Below are 15,153 nucleotides of genomic sequence, written 5' to 3' on the forward strand. Positions count from 1 at the left end.
GAACTGAGAAGAAAAACTGAGAAAAAAAATTATTTAAAAAAACTGAAGAAAAACGGAGGAAAAAAACTGAGAAGAAAAACTGAGAAAAAAAGACTGAAAAAACTGAAGAAAAACAGAAAAAAACTGTGAAAAAAAACTGTGAAAAAAAAGAAGATCTGAGAAGAAAAACTGAGAAAAAAACTGACCAGAATAACTGAGCAGAAAAACTGAGAAATAAAACTCTTTTAAAAAAACTGAAGAAAAACGAAGGGAAAAAAACTGAGAAGAAAAACTGAGATAAAAAGACTTAAAAAACTGAAGAAAAACAGAAAAAAACTGTGAAAAAAGAAGAACTGAGAAGAAAAACTGACAAAAAAACTGACTAGAAAAACTGAGCAGAAAAACTGAGAAAAAAAACTATTTAGAAAAACTGAAGAAAAACTGAAAAAAAAGAACTGAGAAGAAAAACTGACCAAAAAAAACTGACTAGAAAAACTGAGCAGAAAAACTGAGAAGAAAAACTTAGAAAAAATCTGTGAAAAAAACTGAGCAAAAAACTAAGAAAAACAACTGAGAAAAAGTAAGAAAATAAAATGGGAAAAACTGATAAGAAAAACTGAAAAAATAAGACTGAAAAAACTGAAGAAAAACTGTGAAAAAAACTGTGAAATAAAAGAAGAACTTAGAAGAAAAACTGTGAAAGAAACTGTGAAAAAAAAGAACTGAGCAGAAAAACTTAGAAAAAATCTGTGAAAAAAACTGAGCAAAAAAACTAAGAAAAACAACTGAGAAAAAGTAAGAAAATAAAATGAGAAAAACTGAGAAGAAAAACGGAGAAAAAAAACTGTGAAAATAAAACTAAGAAAAAAACTGAGAAAAAAACGACGAATAACTGAGAAGAAAATCTGAGAAAATCTGAGCGAAAAACAGAGCAGAAAAACTGAGAAGAAAAATGGAGGAAAAAAACTGAGAAGAAAAACTGAGAAAAACTGTGAAAAAAAACTGAAAAAAAGAAGAACTGCGAAGAAAAATTGAGAAAAAACTGACTAGAAAAACTGAGCAGAAAAACTGAGAAAAAAAACTATTTAAAAAAACTAAAGAAAAACGGAGGAAAAAAATTGAGAAGAAAAACTGAGAAAAAAAACTATTTAAAAAAACTGAAGAAAAACGGAGGAAAAAAACTGAGAAGAAAAACTGAGAAAAAAAGACTGAAAAAACTGAAGAAAAACTTTAAAAAACTGTGAAAAAAAACTGTGAAAAAAAGAAGAACTGAGAAGAGAAACTGAGAAAAAAACTGACTAGAAAAACTGAGCAGAAAAACTGAGAAAAAAAATTATTTAAAAAAACTGAAGAAAAACGGAGGAAAAAAACTGAGAAGAAAAACTGAGAAAAAAAGACTGAAATAACTGAAGAAAAACAGAAAAAAACTGTGAAAAAAAACTGTGAAAAAAAAGAAGATCTGAGAAGAAAAACTGAGAAAAAAACTGACCAGAAAAACTGAGCAGAAAAACTGAGAAATAAAACTCTTTTAATAAAACTGAAGAAAAACGGAGGGAAAAAAACTGAGAAGAAAAACTGAGATAAAAAGACTTAAAAAACTGAAGAAAAACAGAAAAAAACTGTGAAAAAAGAAGAACTGAGAAGAAAAACTGAGAAAAAAACTGACTAGAAAAACTGAGCAGAAAAACTGAGAAAAAAAACTATTTAGAAAAACTGAAGAAAAACGGAGGAAAAAAACTGAGAAGAAAAACTGAGAAAAAAAGACTGAAAAAACTGAAGAAAAACAGAAAAAAACTGTGAAAAAAACTGTGAAAAAAAAGAAGATCTGAGAAGAAAAACTGAGAAAAATACTGACTAGAAAAACTGAGCAGAAAAACTGAGAAAAAAAACTCTTTAAAAAAAACTGAAGAAAAACGGAGGGAAAAAACTGAGAAGAAAAACTGAGATAAAAATACTGAAAAAACTGAAGAAAAACTTAGAAAAAAACGGTGAGAAAAACTGAAAAAAAAGAACTGAGAAAAAAACCGACTAGAAAAACTGAGCAGAAAAACTGAGAAGAAAAACTTAGAAAAAATCTGTGAAAAAAACTGAGCAAAAAAACTAAGAAAAACAACTGAGAAAAAGTAAGAAAATAAAATGAGAAAAACTGAGAAGAAAAACGGTGAAAAAAAACTGTGAAAAAAAACCTAAGAAAAAAACAGAGAAGAAAAACTGAGAAAAAAAGACTGAAAAAACTGAAGAAAAACTTAGAAAAAAACGGTGAAAAAAACTGTGAAAAAAACTGAGCAAAAAACTAAGAAAAACAACTGAGAAAAAGTAAGAAAATAAAATGTGAAAAACTGATAAGAAAAACTGAAAAAATAAGACTGAAAAAACTGAAGAAAAACTTAGAAAAAAAATGTGAAAAAAACTGTGAAATAAAAGAAGAACTCAGAAGAAAAACTGAGAAAAAAACTGACTAGAAAAACTGAGCAGAAAAACTGAGCAGAAAAACTGAGAAAAAAATCTATTAAAAAAACTGAAGAAAAACGGAGGAAAAAAACTGAGAAGAAAAACTGAGAAAAAAAGACTTAAAAAACTGAAGAAAAACTTAGAAAAAAACGGTGAAAAAAACTATGAAAAAAAAGAACTGAGAAGAAAAACTGAGAAAAAAACTGACTAGAAAAACTGAAGAAAATCTGTGAAAAAAACTGAGCAAAAAAACTAAGAAAAACAACTGAGAAAAAGTAAGAAAATAAAATGAGAAAAACTGAGAAGAAAAACGGAGAAAAAAAAATTTGAAAATAAAACTAAGAAAAAAACTGAGAAAAAAACGACGAATAACTGAGAAGAAAATCTGAGAAAATCTGAGTGAAAAACAGAGCAGAAAAACTGAGAAGAAAAACGGAGGAAAAAAACTGAGAAGAAAAACTGAGAAAAAAAACTATTTAAAAAAACTGAAGAAAAACGGAGGAAAAAAACTGAGAAGAAAAACTGAGAAAAAAACTGACTAGAAAAACTGAGCAGAAAAACTGAGAAAAAAAACTATTTAGAAAAACTGAAGAAAAACGGAGGAAAAAAACTGAGAAGAAAAACTGAGAAAAAAAGACTGAAAAAACTGAAGAAAAACAGAAAAAAACTGTGAAAAAAACTGTGAAAAAAAAGAAGATCTGAGAAGAAAAACTGAGAAAAAAAACTGACTAGAAAAACTGAGCAGAAAAACTGAGAAAAAAAATCTCTTTAAAAAAAACTGAAGAAAAACGGAGGGAAAAAACTGAGAAGAAAAACTGAGATAAAAAGACTGAAAAAACTGAAGAAAAACTTAGAAAAAAACGGTGAGAAAAACTGAAAAAAAAGAACTGAGAAAAAAACCGACTAGAAAAACTGAGCAGAAAAACTGAGAAGAAAAACTTAGAAAAAATCTGTGAAAAAAACTGAGCAAAAAAACTAAGAAAAACAACTGAGAAAAAGTAAGAAAATAAAATGAGAAAAACTGAGAAGAAAAACGGTGAAAAAAAACTGTGAAAAAAAACCTAAGAAAAAAACAGAGAAGAAAAACTGAGAAAAAAAGACTGAAAAAACTGAAGAAAAACTTAGAAAAAAACGGTGAAAAAAACTGAAAAAAAAGAACTGAGAAGAAAAACTGACCAAAAAAAACTGACTAGAAAAACTGAGCAGAAAAACTGAGAAGAAAAACTTAGAAAAAATCTGTGAAAAAAACTGAGCAAAAAACTAAGAAAAACAACTGAGAAAAAGTAAGAAAATAAAATGTGAAAAACTGATAAGAAAAACTGAAAAAATAAGACTGAAAAAACTGAAGAAAAACTTAGAAAAAAACTGTGAAAAAAACTGTGAAATAAAAGAAGAACTTAGAAGAAAAACTGAGAAAAAAACTGACTAGAAAAACTGAGCAGAAAAACTTAGAAAAAATCTGTGAAAAAAACTGAGCAAAAAAACTAAGAAAAACAACTGAGAAAAAGTAAGAAAATAAAATGAGAAAAACTGAGAAGAAAAACGGAGAAAAAAAACTGTGAAAATAAAACTTAGAAAAAAACTGTGAAAAAAACTGTGAAATAAAAGAAGAACTTAGAAGAAAAACTGAGAAAAAAACTGACTAGAAAAACTGAGCAGAAAAACTTAGAAAAAATCTGTGAAAAAAACTGAGCAAAAAAACTAAGAAAAACAACTGAGAAAAAGTAAGAAAATAAAATGAGAAAAACTGAGAAGAAAAACGGAGAAAAAAAACTGTGAAAATAAAACTAAGAAAAAAACTGAGAAAAAAACGACGAATAACTGAGAAGAAAATCTGAGAAAATCTGAGCGAAAAACAGAGCAGAAAAACTGAGAAGAAAAATGGAGGAAAAAAACTGAGAAGAAAAACTGAGAAAAAAAGACTGAAAAAACTGAAGAAAAACTTTAAAAAACTGTGAAAAAAAACTGAAAAAAAGAAGAACTGCGAAGAAAAATTGAGAAAAAACTGACTAGAAAAACTGAGCAGAAAAACTGAGAAAAAAAACTATTTAAAAAAACTAAAGAAAAACGGAGGAAAAAAATTGAGAAGAAAAACTGAGAAAAAAAACTATTTAAAAAAACTGAAGAAAAACGGAGGAAAATAACTGAGAAGAAAAACTGAGAAAAAAACTGACTAGAAAAACTGAGCAGAAAAACTGAGAAAAAAAATTATTTAAAAAAACTGAAGAAAAACGGAGGAAAAAAACTGAGAAGAAAAACTGAGAAAAAAAGACTGAAAAAACTGAAGAAAAACAGAAAAAAACTGTGAAAAAAAACTGTGAAAAAAAAGAAGATCTGAAAAGAAAAACTGAGAAAAAAACTGACCAGAAAAACTGAGCAGAAAAACTGAGAAATAAAACACTTTTAATAAAACTGAAGAAAAACGGAGGGAAAAAAACTGAGAAGAAAAACTGAGATAAAAAGACTTAAAAAACTGAAGAAAAACAGAAAAAAACTGTGAAAAAAGAAGAACTGAGAAGAAAAACTGAGAAAAAAACTGACTAGAAAAACTGAGCAGAAAAACTGAGAAAAAAAACTATTTAGAAAAACTGAAGAAAAACGGAGGAAAAAAACTGAGAAGAAAAACTGAGAAAAAAAGACTGAAAAAACTGAAGAAAAACAGAAAAAAACTGTGAAAAAAACTGTGAAAAAAAAGAAGATCTGAGAAGAAAAACTGAGAAAAAAACTGACTAGAAAAACTGAGCAGAAAAACTGAGAAAAAAAACTCTTTAAAAAAAACTGAAGAAAAACGGAGGGAAAAAACTGAGAAGAAAAACTGAGATAAAAAGACTGAAAAAACTGAAGAAAAACTTAGAAAAAAACGGTGAGAAAAACTGAAAAAAAAGAACTGAGAAAAAAACCGACTAGAAAAACTGAGCAGAAAAACTGAGAAGAAAAACTTAGAAAAAATCTGTGAAAAAAACTGAGCAAAAAAACTAAGAAAAACAACTGAGAAAAAGTAAGAAAATAAAATGAGAAAAACTGAGAAGAAAAACGGTGAAAAAAAACTGTGAAAAAAAACCTAAGAAAAAAACAGAGAAGAAAAACTGAGAAAAAAAGACTGAAAAAACTGAAGAAAAACTTAGAAAAAAACGGTGAAAAAAACTGTGAAAAAAACTGAGCAAAAAACTAAGAAAAACAACTGAGAAAAAGTAAGAAAATAAAATGTGAAAAACTGATAAGAAAAACTGAAAAAATAAGACTGAAAAAACTGAAGAAAAACTTAGAAAAAAAATGTGAAAAAAACTGTGAAATAAAAGAAGAACTCAGAAGAAAAACTGAGAAAAAAACTGACTAGAAAAACTGAGCAGAAAAACTGAGAAGAAAAACTTAGAAAAAATCTGTGAAAAAAACTGAGCAAAAAACTAAGAAAAACAACTGAGAAAAAGTAAGAAAATAAAATGGGAAAAACTGATAAGAAAAACTGAAAAAATAAGACTGAAAAAACTGAAGAAAAACTTAGAAAAAAACTGTGAAAAAAACTGTGAAATAAAAGAAGAACTCAGAAGAAAAACTGAGAAAAAAACTGACTAGAAAAACTGAGCAGAAAAACTTAGAAAAAATCTGTGAAAAAAACTGAGCAAAAAAGCTAAGAAAAACAACTGAGAAAAAGAAAGAAAATAAAATGAGAAAAACTGATCAGAAAAACTGAGCAGAAAAACTGAGAAAAAAATCTATTAAAAAAACTGAAGAAAAACGGAGGAAAAAAACTGAGAAGAAAAACTGAGAAAAAAAGACTTAAAAAACTGAAGAAAAACTTAGAAAAAAACGGTGAAAAAAACTATGAAAAAAAAGAACTGAGAAGAAAAACTGAGAAAAAAACTGACTAGAAAAACTGAAGAAAATCTGTGAAAAAAACTGAGCAAAAAAACTAAGAAAAACAACTGAGAAAAAGTAAGAAAATAAAATGAGAAAAACTGAGAAGAAAAACGGAGAAAAAAAATTTGAAAATAAAACTAAGAAAAAAACTGAGAAAAAAACGACGAATAACTGAGAAGAAAATCTGAGAAAATCTGAGTGAAAAACAGAGCAGAAAAACTGAGAAGAAAAACGGAGTTAAAAAACTGAGAAGAAAAACTGAGAAAAAAAACTATTTAAAAAAACTGAAGAAAAACGGAGGAAAAAAACTGAGAAGAAAAACTGAGAAAAAAAGACTGAAAAAACTGAAGAAAAACTTTAAAAAACTGTGAAAAAAAACTGTGAAAAAAAGAAGAACTGAGAAGAAAAACTGAGAAAAAAAATTATTTAAAAAAACTGAAGAAAAACGGAGGAAAAAAACTGAGAAGAAAAACTGAGAAAAAAAGACTGAAAAAACTGAAGAAAAACAGAAAAAAACTGTGAAAAAAAACTGTGAAAAAAAAGAAGATCTGAGAAGAAAAACTGAGAAAAAAACTGACCAGAATAACTGAGCAGAAAAACTGAGAAATAAAACTCTTTTAAAAAAACTGAAGAAAAACGAAGGGAAAAAAACTGAGAAGAAAAACTGAGATAAAAAGACTTAAAAAACTGAAGAAAAACAGAAAAAAACTGTGAAAAAAGAAGAACTGAGAAGAAAAACTGAGAAAAAAACTGACTAGAAAAACTGAGCAGAAAAACTGAGAAAAAAAACTATTTAGAAAAACTGAAGAAAAACTGAAAAAAAAGAACTGAGAAGAAAAACTGACCAAAAAAAACTGACTAGAAAAACTGAGCAGAAAAACTGAGAAGAAAAACTTAGAAAAAATCTGTGAAAAAAACTGAGCAAAAAACTAAGAAAAACAACTGAGAAAAAGTAAGAAAATAAAATGGGAAAAACTGATAAGAAAAACTGAAAAAATAAGACTGAAAAAACTGAAGAAAAACTGTGAAAAAAACTGTGAAATAAAAGAAGAACTTAGAAGAAAAACTGTGAAAGAAACTGTGAAAAAAAAGAACTGAGCAGAAAAACTTAGAAAAAATCTGTGAAAAAAACTGAGCAAAAAAACTAAGAAAAACAACTGAGAAAAAGTAAGAAAATAAAATGAGAAAAACTGAGAAGAAAAACGGAGAAAAAAAACTGTGAAAATAAAACTAAGAAAAAAACTGAGAAAAAAACGACGAATAACTGAGAAGAAAATCTGAGAAAATCTGAGCGAAAAACAGAGCAGAAAAACTGAGAAGAAAAATGGAGGAAAAAAACTGAGAAGAAAAACTGAGAAAAAAAGACTGAAAAAACTGAAGAAAAACTTTAAAAAACTGTGAAAAAAAACTGAAAAAAAGAAGAACTGCGAAGAAAAATTGAGAAAAAACTGACTAGAAAAACTGAGCAGAAAAACTGAGAAAAAAAACTATTTAAAAAAACTAAAGAGAAACGGAGGAAAAAAATTGAGAAGAAAAACTGAGAAAAAAAACTATTTAAAAAAACTGAAGAAAAACGGAGGAAAAAAACTGAGAAGAAAAACTGAGAAAAAAAGACTGAAAAAACTGAAGAAAAACTTTAAAAAACTGTGAAAAAAAACTGTGAAAAAAAGAAGAGCTGAGAAGAAAAACTGAGAAAAAAACTGACTAGAAAAACTGAGCAGAAAAACTGAGAAAAAAAATTATTTAAAAAAACTGAAGAAAAACGGAGGAAAAAAACTGAGAAGAAAAACTGAGAAAAAAAGACTGAAATAACTGAAGAAAAACAGAAAAAAACTGTGAAAAAAAACTGTGAAAAAAAAGAAGATCTGAGAAGAAAAACTGAGAAAAAAACTGACCAGAAAAACTGAGCAGAAAAACTGAGAAATAAAACTCTTTTAATAAAACTGAAGAAAAACGGAGGGAAAAAAACTGAGAAGAAAAACTGAGATAAAAAGACTTAAAAAACTGAAGAAAAACAGAAAAAAACTGTGAAAAAAGAAGAACTGAGAAGAAAAACTGAGAAAAAAACTGACTAGAAAAACTGAGCAGAAAAACTGAGAAAAAAAACTATTTAGAAAAACTGAAGAAAAACGGAGGAAAAAAACTGAGAAGAAAAACTGAGAAAAAAAGACTGAAAAAACTGAAGAAAAACAGAAAAAAACTGTGAAAAAAACTGTGAAAAAAAAGAAGATCTGAGAAGAAAAACTGAGAAAAAAACTGACTAGAAAAACTGAGCAGAAAAACTGAGAAAAAAAACTCTTTAAAAAAAACTGAAGAAAAACGGAGGGAAAAAACTGAGAAGAAAAACTGAGATAAAAATACTGAAAAAACTGAAGAAAAACTTAGAAAAAAACGGTGAGAAAAACTGAAAAAAAAGAACTGAGAAAAAAACCGACTAGAAAAACTGAGCAGAAAAACTGAGAAGAAAAACTTAGAAAAAATCTGTGAAAAAAACTGAGCAAAAAAACTAAGAAAAACAACTGAGAAAAAGTAAGAAAATAAAATGAGAAAAACTGAGAAGAAAAACGGTGAAAAAAAACTGTGAAAAAAAACCTAAGAAAAAAACAGAGAAGAAAAACTGAGAAAAAAAGACTGAAAAAACTGAAGAAAAACTTAGAAAAAAACGGTGAAAAAAACTGTGAAAAAAACGGAGCAAAAAACTAAGAAAAACAACTGAGAAAAAGTAAGAAAATAAAATGTGAAAAACTGATAAGAAAAACTGAAAAAATAAGACTGAAAAAACTGAAGAAAAACTTAGAAAAAAAATGTGAAAAAAACTGTGAAATAAAAGAAGAACTCAGAAGAAAAACTGAGAAAAAAACTGACTAGAAAAACTGAGCAGAAAAACTGAGCAGAAAAACTGAGAAAAAAATCTATTAAAAAAACTGAAGAAAAACGGAGGAAAAAAACTGAGAAGAAAAACTGAGAAAAAAAGACTTAAAAAACTGAAGAAAAACTTAGAAAAAAACGGTGAAAAAAACTATGAAAAAAAAGAACTGAGAAGAAAAACTGAGAAAAAAACTGACTAGAAAAACTGAAGAAAATCTGTGAAAAAAACTGAGCAAAAAAACTAAGAAAAACAACTGAGAAAAAGTAAGAAAATAAAATGAGAAAAACTGAGAAGAAAAACGGAGAAAAAAAAATTTGAAAATAAAACTAAGAAAAAAACTGAGAAAAAAACGACGAATAACTGAGAAGAAAATCTGAGAAAATCTGAGTGAAAAACAGAGCAGAAAAACTGAGAAGAAAAACGGAGGAAAAAAACTGAGAAGAAAAACTGAGAAAAAAAACTATTTAAAAAAACTGAAGAAAAACGGAGGAAAAAAACTGAGAAGAAAAACTGAGAAAAAAAGACTGAAAAAACTGAAGAAAAACTTTAAAAAACTGTGAAAAAAAACTGTGAAAAAAAGAAGAACTGAGAAGAAAAACTGAGAAAAAAAATTATTTAAAAAAACTGAAGAAAAACGGAGGAAAAAAACTGAGAAGAAAAACTGAGAAAAAAAGACTGAAAAAACTGAAGAAAAACAGAAAAAAACTGTGAAAAAAAACTGTGAAAAAAAAGAAGATCTGAGAAGAAAAACTGAGAAAAAAACTGACCAGAAAAACTGAGCAGAAAAACTGAGAAATAAAACTCTTTTAAAAAAACTGAAGAAAAACGGAGGGAAAAAAACTGAGAAGAAAAACTGAGATAAAAAGACTTAAAAAACTGAAGAAAAACAGAAAAAAACTGTGAAAAAAGAAGAACTGAGAAGAAAAACTGAGAAAAAAACTGACTAGAAAAACTGAGCAGAAAAACTGAGAAAAAAAACTATTTAGAAAAACTGAAGAAAAACGGAGGAAAAAAACTGAGAAGAAAAACTGAGAAAAAAAGACTGAAAAAACTGAAGAAAAACAGAAAAAAACTGTGAAAAAAACTGTGAAAAAAAAGAAGATCTGAGAAGAAAAACTGAGAAAAAAAACTGACTAGAAAAACTGAGCAGAAAAACTGAGAAAAAAAATCTCTTTAAAAAAAACTGAAGAAAAACGGAGGGAAAAAACTGAGAAGAAAAACTGAGATAAAAAGACTGAAAAAACTGAAGAAAAACTTAGAAAAAAACGGTGAGAAAAACTGAAAAAAAAGAACTGAGAAAAAAACCGACTAGAAAAACTGAGCAGAAAAACTGAGAAGAAAAACTTAGAAAAAATCTGTGAAAAAAACTGAGCAAAAAAACTAAGAAAAACAACTGAGAAAAAGTAAGAAAATAAAATGAGAAAAACTGAGAAGAAAAACGGTGAAAAAAAACTGTGAAAAAAAACCTAAGAAAAAAACAGAGAAGAAAAACTGAGAAAAAAAGACTGAAAAAACTGAAGAAAAACTTAGAAAAAAACGCTGAAAAAAACTATGAAAAAAAAGAACTGAGAAGAAAAACTGAGAAAAAAACTGACTAGAAAAACTGAGCAGAAAAACTTAGAAAAAAACGGTGAAAAAAACTGTGAAAAAAAAGAACTGAGCAGAAAAACTTAGAAAAAATCTGTGAAAAAAACTGAGCAAAAAAACTAAGAAAAACAACTGAGAAAAAGTAAGAAAATAAAATGAGAAAAACTGAGAAGAAAAACGGAGAAAAAAAACTGTGAAAATAAAACTAAGAAAAAAACTGAGAAAAAAACGACGAATAACTGAGAAGAAAATCTGAGAAAATCTGAGCGAAAAACAGAGCAGAAAAACTGAGAAGAAAAACGGAGGAAAAAAACTGAGAAGAAAAACTGAGAAAAAAAGACTGATAAAACTGAAGAAAAACTTTAAAAAACTGTGAAAAAAAACTGAAAAAAAGAAGAACTGCGAAGAAAAATTGAGAAAAAACTGACTAGAAAAACTGAGCAGAAAAACTGAGAAAAAAAACTATTTAAAAAAACTAAAGAAAAACGGAGGAAAAAAATTGAGAAGAAAAACTGAGAAAAAAAACTATTTAAAAAAACTGAAGAAAAACGGAGGAAAAAAACTGAGAAGAAAAACTGAGAAAAAAAGACTGAAAAAACTGAAGAAAAACAGAAAAAAACTGTGAAAAAAAACTGTGAAAAAAAAGAAGATCTGAGAAGAAAAACTGAGAAAAAAACTGACCAGAAAAACTGAGCAGAAAAACTGAGAAATAAAACTCTTTTAAAAAAACTGAAGAAAAACGGAGGGAAAAAAACTGAGAAGAAAAACTGAGATAAAAAGACTTAAAAAACTGAAGAAAAACAGAAAAAAACTGTGAAAAAAGAAGAACTGAGAAGAAAAACTGAGAAAAAAACTGACTAGAAAAACTGAGCAGAAAAACTGAGAAAAAAAACTATTTAGAAAAACTGAAGAAAAACGGAGGAAAAAAACTGAGAAGAAAAACTGAGAAAAAAAGACTGAAAAAACTGAAGAAAAACAGAAAAAAACTGAAAACAACTGTGAAAAAAAAGAAGATCTGAGAAGAAAAACTGAGAAAAAAAACTGACTAGAAAAACTGAGCAGAAAAACTGAGAAAAAAAACTCTTTAAAAAAAACTGAAGAAAAACGGAGGGAAAAAACTGAGAAGAAAAACTGAGATAAAAAGACTGAAAAAACTGAAGAAAAACTTAGAAAAAAACGGTGAGAAAAACTGAAAAAAAAGAACTGAGAAAAAAACCGACTAGAAAAACTGAGCAGAAAAACTGAGAAGAAAAACTTAGAAAAAATCTGTGAAAAAAACTGAGCAAAAAAACTAAGAAAAACAACTGAGAAAAAGTAAGAAAATAAAATGAGAAAAACTGAGAAGAAAAACGGTGAAAAAAAACTGTGAAAAAAAACCTAAGAAAAAAACAGAGAAGAAAAACTGAGAAAAAAAGACTGAAAAAACTGAAGAAAAACTTAGAAAAAAACGCTGAAAAAAACTATGAAAAAAAAGAACTGAGAAGAAAAACTGAGAAAAAAACTGACTAGAAAAACTGAGCAGAAAAAATTAGAAAAAAACGGTGAAAAAAACTGTGAAAAAAAAGAACTGAGCAGAAAAACTTAGAAAAAATCTGTGAAAAAAACTGAGCAAAAAAACTAAGTAAAACAACTGAGAAAAAGTAAGAAAATAAAATGAGAAAAACTGAGAAGAAAAACGGAGAAAAAAAACTGTGAAAATAAAACTAAGAAAAAAACTGAGAAAAAAACGACGAATAACTGAGAAGAAAATCTGAGAAAATCTGAGCGAAAAACAGAGCAGAAAAACTGAGAAGAAAAACGGAGGAAAAAAACTGAGAAGAAAAACTGAGAAAAAAAGACTGAAAAAACTGAAGAAAAACTTTAAAAAACTGTGAAAAAAAACTGAAAAAAAGAAGAACTGCGAAGAAAAATTGAGAAAAAACTGACTAGAAAAACTGAGCAGAAAAACTGAGAAAAAAAACTATTTAAAAAAACTAAAGAGAAACGGAGGAAAAAAATTGAGAAGAAAAACTGAGAAAAAAAACTATTAAAAAAAACTGAAGAAAAACGGAGGAAAAAAACTGAGAAGAAAAACTGAGAAAAAAAGACTGAAAAAACTGAAGAAAAACTTTAAAAAACTGTGAAAAAAAACTGTGAAAAAAAGAAGAACTGAGAAGAAAAACTGAGAAAAAAAATGACTAGAAAAACTGAGCAGAAAAACTGAGAAAAAAAATTATTTAAAAAAACTGAAGAAAAACGGAGGAAAAAAACTGAGAAGAAAAACTGAGAAAAAAAGACTGAAAAAACTGAAGAAAAACAGAAAGAAAATGAAAAAAAACTGTGAAAAAAAAGAAGATCTGAGAAGAAAAACTGAGAAAAAAACTGACCAGAAAAACTGAGCAGAAAAACTGAGAAAAAAAACTATTAAAAAAACTGAAGAAAAACGGAGGAAAAAAACTGAGAAGAAAAACTGAGAAAAAAAGACTGAAAAAACTGAAGAAAAACTTAGAAAAAAACGGTGAAAAAAACTATGAAAAAAAAGAACTGAGAAGAAAAACTGAGAAAAAAACTGACTCGAAAAACTGAGCAGAAAAACTTAGAAAAAAACTGTGAAAAAAACTGTGAAAAAAAAGAACTGAGCAGAAAAACTTAGAAAAAATCTGTGAAAAAAACTGAGCAAAAAAACTAAGAAAAACAACTGAGAAAAAGTAAGAAAATAAAATGAGAAAAACTGAGAAGAAAAACGGAGAAAAAAAGACTGAAAAAACTGAAGAAAAACTTAGAAAAAAACTGTGAAAAAAAAGAAGATCTGTGAAGAAAAACTGAGAAAAAAACTGACTATAAAAACTGAGCAGAAAAACTGAGAAAAAAAACTAAGAAAAACAACTGAGAAAAAGTAAGAAAATAAAATGAGAAAAACTGAGAAGAAAAACGGAGAAAAAAAACTGTGAAAATAAAACTAAGAAAAAAACTGAGAAAAAAACGACGAATAACTGAGAAGAAAATCTGAGAAAATCTGAGCGAAAAACAGAGCAGAAAAACTGAGAAGAAAAATGGAGGAAAAAAACTGAGAAGAAAAACTGAGAAAAAAAGACTGAAAAAACTGAAGAAAAACTTTAAAAAACTGTGAAGAAAAACTGAAAAAAAGAAGAACTGCGAAGAAATATTGAGAAAAAACTGACTAGAAAAACTGAGCAGAAAAACTGAGAAAAACAACTATTTAAAAAAACTAAAGAAAAACGGAGGAAAAAAATTGAGAAGAAAAACTGAGAAAAAAATCTATTTAAAAAAACTGAAGAAAAACGGAGGAAAAAAACTGAGAAGAAAAACTGAGAAAAAAAGACTGAAAAAACTGAAGAAAAACTTTAAAAAACTGTGAAAAAAAAATGTGAAAAAAAGAAGAATTGAGAAGAAAAACTGAGAAAAAAACTGACTAGAAAAACTGAGCAGAAAAACTGAGAAAAAAAATTATTTAAAAAAACTGAAGAAAAACGGAGGAAAAAAACTGAGAAGAAAAACTGAGAAAAAAAGACTGAAAAAACTGAAGAAAAACAGAAAAAAACTGTGAAAAAAAACTGTGAAAAAAATGAAGATCTGAGAAGAAAAACTGAGAAAAAAACTGACCAGAAAAACTGAGCAGAAAAACTGAGAAATAAAACTCTTTTAATAAAACTGAAGAAAAACGGAGGGAAAAAAACTGAGAAGAAAAACTGAGATAAAAAGACTTAAAAAACTGAAGAAAAACAGAAAAAAACTGTGAAAAAAGAAGAACTGAGAAGAAAAACTGAGAAAAAAACTGACTAGAAAAACTGAGCAGAAAAACCGAGAAAAAAAACTAATTAGAAAAACTGAAGAAAAACGGAGGAAAAAAACTGAGAAGAAAAACTGAGAAAAAAAGACTGAAAAAACTGAAGAAAAACAGAAAAAAACTGTGAAAAAAACTGTGAAAAAAAAGAAGATCTGAGAAGAAAAACTGAGAAAAAAACTGACTAGAAAAACTGAGCAGAAAAACTGAGAAAAAAAACTCTTTAAAAAAAACTGAAGAAAAGCGGAGGGAAAAAACTGAGAAGAAAAACTGAGAAAAAAAGACTGAAAAAACTGAAGAAAAACTTAGAAAAAAACGGTGAAAAAAACTGAAAAAAAAGAACTGAGAAAAAAACCGACTAGAAAAACTGAGCAGAAAAACTGAGAAGAAAAACTTAGAAAAAATCTGTGAAAAAAACTGAGCAAAAAAACTAAGAAAAACAACTGAGAAAAAGTAAGAAATTAAAATGAGAAAAACTGAGAAGAAAAACGGTGAAAAAAAACTGTGAAAAAAAACCTAAGAAAAAAACAGAGAAGAAAAACTGAGAAAAAAAGACTGAAGAAACTGAAGAAAAACTTAGAAAAAAACGGTGAAAAAAACTGAAAAAAAAGAACTGAGAAGAAAA

This window comes from Pristiophorus japonicus, chromosome 29 (genome assembly GCF_044704955.1).
Source record: "Pristiophorus japonicus isolate sPriJap1 chromosome 29, sPriJap1.hap1, whole genome shotgun sequence".
In the NCBI taxonomy this organism is placed as follows: Eukaryota; Metazoa; Chordata; class Chondrichthyes; family Pristiophoridae; genus Pristiophorus; species Pristiophorus japonicus.